Source organism: Lagopus leucura, unplaced genomic scaffold (assembly GCF_019238085.1).
Source record: "Lagopus leucura isolate 7727_CA_CO unplaced genomic scaffold, USGS_WTPT01 Super-Scaffold_73, whole genome shotgun sequence".
Taxonomy (NCBI): Eukaryota; Metazoa; Chordata; class Aves; order Galliformes; family Phasianidae; genus Lagopus; species Lagopus leucura.
The window spans coordinates 5,993,724-5,999,723 of record NW_024962252.1 but is presented as its reverse complement, the minus strand read 5'-3'; positions in this window follow the sequence as shown (position 1 = coordinate 5,999,723).

The following is a 6,000-nucleotide window of genomic DNA, read 5'->3' as shown; positions in this document are numbered from 1 at the left end:
GCCTATGCCAATTTATTTCCTACAGTTACTTAGGCATCTGTAATTGCTGCAACCTATCATTGTGACCTATCATTACCTTTCAACAGTCAAGTGAAGTTTCCAGATTTTGGGGAACATAAGAAATCTTACAAGGTTTCCTTTTAAAATATACTCTATCAAAACAAATGCCGATGAAAAGTCATAAAATTAAAAAGTTGATTTTAAGACTTTGGTTAAGATGTCAGAGTAAGATAAACTTAAATGCTAATTTCTTGGTCTTCATGCAAGAAAGGTAGTTATACCAGTAACTTACCTGTCTCATTAATGCTATTGTTCATCTAATACTCAATATATCTTCAGTTCTCCATAATCTCAGGAGAAATCTCTGATTTAAGTGAGCTTGCTTTGAAATTCATTTGGCAGGATAAAATCCTAGATTTATTTATTTTTTTCTAAATCTCTGGTGTGTTCTTAAAATAAGATCTAAAACTAACAGAACGGGGAGGACAATAATTTTGGAGATTGTAAAAATGTCTCAGATCACTTAGGTTACAGCAAATATTCATTTGTAATTTTATTTAATTGATTAAAATGACTAGGAATACAGTAAAATAAATTTTGTAGAGAATTTGGACTCCATTCAATTTCAGTGAAAACAACAAAAATCAAACGTATTGATTGAAGTGAGTTTTTGAATAATGCAGTTTTTCATTTAAAATTTTGATTGACAGTAACCTTCACATTTGCTACTGAATGCGTTCATATCCTTTCAAAATGAAAACTGAGCTACATGTCTTAACAGGAATCTTGACAAATAACATACAGTTAGATGTTGCTTAACATAGAGAAACCATGCCCTTGTCCATCACTAATCTGCTTTTGCAATGTTGCATGACTGTCTGGGAAAACATGAGAGCACAAGGCACACCCAAGAAAGAAATGGAAACCCAGTAAGCAAATAAGACTTTGCTAATCGTTGTAGAAGACCAAATTTAGAAAGCCTAATAATTATTTAGACTCATCAAAGGAAATCCCAGAGATTCTTTTCTTGGGGTGTGGGAGATAGAGAGGAAGGAAAAACATAACATGGTAAAAAGACTCGGAAGCTAACTTGTACATAATTATTCACTTTGCAGCATAAATTACACTAGGAGACAGAGAAGTCCAAGAGATCACCATGTCCAAGTCACTGACCAAAAAAGTACTTGATGAATTTCAAAGAAGAGTCATTGTGCAGACACCTTGAACATCATAAACTGGAAGAACTAAACCCATGCATGCTGACATAGATTAGCTTAGAAGAGGCTCTAAGTCTCCCTGTTACCTGTCTCCTCAGGCCTACTGCAGTCAGAAACTGCTGAGCTATGTACATTCTATTCATGTCCTTCACACTGAGAGCTGAGAAGGAGCTGCTTCTAGAGTTGGATGGGTGGTGCAAATCAAATTCTGCCTTCAAGGTTGTGAAAAGGAGGGTTAAGAAAATTTTAAAATGAGGAGTATGTCTCACTGAAATAACACAAAATATCACACTTTTCATTATACTTCCCAAAAACTTATTAAGGATAAGAAATATGACTAATTTAATATACACAATGACTATCCAAAGTTCCTGATTTGGGTTAATGTTTAAAACAAGCCTCCACAAAGCTTGGAATCTACCTTGATATAGAATCATAAAATCATAGAATTACTTAGGTTGGAAAAGACCTTCAAAATCATCAAGTCCAACCACCAACCTGACCTACCAAATCCCATCACTAAACCATGTCCCTTAGTGTTAAGTCCACATCTCAAATTCCTCTAGGGAAAGGCACTTCACCACCCCCTGGGCAGCCCATTCCAGTGCTTGGTTACCCTCTCCATGAAGAAATTCTTCCTAATGTCTAATCTGAACCTTGTCTAGTGTAACTTGAGGCCATTTATTTACATCCTATCATTTGTCACCTGAGAAAAGAAAACAACATTCACTTTGGTGCAACCTCTTTTTAGGTATCTGTAGAGAGAAATAAGGTCTCCCCTCAGCCTCTTTTTGTTCAGACTAAACAACCACAAATCTGGTGGCCTCCTGTGATGGAGTGATGGCTTTGGTGAGTGGGGCAAGGGCAACAGATATCATCTACCTGAACTTCTCCAAAATCTTTGCTATGATCCCTCATTATATCCTTCTCTCTAAATTGGAGAGGCATGGATTTGAAGGATGGATTGTTCAGTGGATTAGGAATTGGCTGGCTGGACACAGTCAAAGGGCTGTGATCAATGGTTCTGTGTCAGGGTGAAGGCTGGCCACAAATGGTGTCCCCCAAGGGTTGGTCTTGGGACCAGTGCTCTTCAACATCTTCATCACTGACACATGATGGCATTGAGTGCACCCTCAACAAGTTTGCAGATGACACCAAGCTGAGTGGTGCAGTCGATACATTGGAAGGAAGGGAAGACATCCAGAGGGAGTTGGACAGGCTGGAGAAGTGGGCCCATGAAAACCTAATGAGGTTCAATAAGGCCAAGTTCAGGGTGCTGCACTTGGGTCGGGGCAATCCCAGGTATTTATACAGACTGGAGGAATATCTCCTGAAGAGCAGCCCTGCAGAGAAGGACTTGGGGATCCTGGTGGATGAGAAGCTGGACATGAGCCAGCAGTGTGCACTTGCAGCCCAGAAGGCCAACTGTGTTCTGGGCTGCATTAACAAAGGGGTGGCCAGCAGGGAGAGGGAGGTGATTGTACCCCTCTACTCAGCTCTTGTAAGGCCCCATCTGGAGTACTGCATCCAGGCCTGGGTCCCCTACTACAGGAAGGATGTGGAGCTCTTAGTCTTCCCCAGACTGACCCCCAGCTCTTTCAGCCTGTCCTCATAGGAGAGGTGTTCCATACCTCGGATCATTTTTGTAGCCCTCCTCTGGACATGCTCCAACAGATCCATGGATTTATAAAGCATAACTGAGAAACCTTTTTTTCAGTGCCTATTTCTCTCCATAGATTCCACCATGATGACGAGTCTACAAACTGAACTGTAGGTAAATTTCTGTAAAAAAAATAACATTAAGTGCTAATTAGATCCTTCTCTAGCAAACCGGACTTAATTTTCTGAACTTGCTGCCCACTTTCTTTGTTATCTAGTTCTTGTGTATTTTTTCAGGGATGTTTCCTTATTTTTTTTCTGATGACATTGTAAACTATAAAATATTTCAGAACTTTAAGACTTATTCTGGAAAAACAGTGTAACAGAAGTTTTTAGCCAACTAGCACTATTTCAGATAGAGATTACACAGGTATGACTACTTGGTGTTCAACAGAGCAACATGGCTATTACACTTGGCTTTGAGCTGTCCAACTCTCCTGTTTGATTTACGTGTTTGTTAAAATTGAAAATGATGACCACCAAAAGTGCACCAATAAATGCATTATCATTGAAAGAAAATGGGAAAAATAAATTATCTGGTTTTCTCCATATATTTACAACAGTCACACAAATCTCAGGAATTCAATATTATTCAAGTCTCTGTGGCTGTGTAAAACTAAATAAATCCTGAGACCAGCAGTGTGGGTTGTTGTATTGTTGTTTTTTGTTTTATTTTCTGAAAATTAATAAGCAATATTTCTTTCCAGTTAAGCTTCTCAGAAACAAGGATCCAGCTGCAGTGAATTTTCACAACAAAGTAAAAACAATGAAAAAAGTTTTAAAATGGGAAGTTGGCATTCCCTGTCTGGTTATGCTGTTACAAATCTTATACTCTATTAAAGGAAACTTCTAGAATATGACTTCATTATTTATTTATTTTTTCTTTTTTGTATCTTTGACTTTTGTTATTGATAGATGTTAACATTTCTTTTGTTCATATTTGAGTGCTGAATTATCTTTAATTGCTATGTACATTCTTCTGTCTGCAAGAATTAATAAACCACTACTGTCAACTTTTGTACAGATACATTCTCTTACACATGAGGTATCAAAGACTGAGAAGAGGAGAACTTTACAGTAAGTAAACTAATCTAAATGGAACCAGGAGAATTTTGGGATATTGAATAGAATGTTAAGAAAAAGAAGTTAAGAAAAAGAATTCATTTTTTCCTCCTGGGCTTGCCACTTGTGACAAAATCATGTGTTATACAACTTGATATTTTCTCTGGGACAGGAGCAGTTGTTCATACTGGAAAGAAAACGATCTTACAAATCTTCTGTTATTATGAGCAAAGTATTTTACGTACATTTTCTCCCAGTCTACCAAAACCCACTTTTTTCTGTTTATAAAAATAATAATATACTCACATTGTTCAAAATTCTAATAAGCGTTAATAAATGTTACAGATCTGCCCAGGGCATGAGACTGTGTCCTCACTTGAAACGCACACAAAAACACAAATTACACATTTGATCGTAGGATTTGGTCACAGGTTGTGTTGGTCTGTTCAGACCAAATGCAAGGATTAATAAACTGCTTTCAAAAGTCTCCTGAAGGAACAAATTTTAGTCCTTGTAAAGCCAAGCTCAAATCCATTCCCTGCTTCAAGACACTACAGAAGAGAAACAGCAAGCAGCCACTCTTCTGCATCTGTGTAGGAGAGGGTTCAGCAACCAAACACTGCAAAGGGCAAGAAGTGGAACGATATTTGAAATCTGTACAATGGTCTTCTTTTTAATGTACCAGAATCAAATTAACTTTGGTAATAGTTTCTATATTATATCTTTTACTTTGAATGCCTACAGGCCATGTGAGTCTGCTAGGCTTCAGTGGCATGTCATAATCTTCCTTAAGTCCAAATGCATGATTTAAGTCTTACAAAATCTGTCAGAAAGTGTAATCTTTAGGAAAAAAAAGATAAATATTTCGGGAAATTACAGCAAATAATTTCGCCAGAGAAATTTTAAACTTCAAAATAAAATCATAGAATCATAATCATAGAATGGTGTGCATTACAAAAGACCCTGAAGATCATCTACTTCCAATCCCCATGCTATAGGCAGGGACACCTCCCTCTACACCAGGTTGCTCAAAGCCTCATCCACCGTGACCTTGAATGCTTCTAGGGTGAGACATACACAACTTCTCTGGACAATCTGTTCAAATGCCTCACCACCCTCACAGTAAAGAATTTCTTCCTAGTATCTACTGTAAATCTACCCTCTTACAGTTTACAACCATTTCCCCTCATCTTGTCACGACATGCTCTTCTAAAAAGTCCCTCCCAGCTCTCCTGTAGGCCCCCTTCAGGTCATTAGAAGGCCATTATAAGCTCCCTCTGAAGCCTTCTCTTTTCCAGGCTGAAGAGCCCCAACTCTAGTTCTACCCTTGTAGGGCAGGTGCTCCAGCTCTCTGATTATCTTTGTGGCCCTCCTCTGGACCGATTCCAATAGCTCAATGACCTTGTATTGGGGGCCCCAGAACTGGACATGTTACTCTAGGTGGCATCTCACGAGGGCAGAGAGGCAGAATCACTTCCCTCGACCTGCTGGTCACAATCCTCTTGATGCAACTCCAGAAATGGTTAGGCTTCTGGGCGGCAACTGCAAATTGCTAGCTCATATTGAACCTGTCATCAACCGATACTCCCAAATTCTTCTTAGGGCTGCTGTCAAGCCATTCTCCACCCAACCTGTATCTGTGTTTGGGATTGCCCCAGTCCAGATGTAGGACCTTGCACTTGGCCTTGTTGAACTTCATGAGGTTGGCATGAACCCACCTCTCAAGCATGTCCAGGTCCATTTGGATAGCATCCCTTCCTTCTAGCATGTCAACTGCACTATTCAGCTTGGTGTCATCAGCAAACTTATGGAGGGTGCACTTCATCCCACTGTCCATGTCACCTACTAAGATGTTAAATAACACCAGTCCCTGCACTGATCTGTGAGGAATGCCACTTGTTATCAGTCTCCACTTTTGGAGCTCACTTGGACATTGAGCTGTTGACCACAACTCTCTGAGTGCGGTACCTAGAAAATTCCTTATCCAGCAAGTAGCCTGTCCATCATATCCATTTTTCTCCAATTTGGACATCAGAATGTCATGTGGGACAGTGTCAAACAC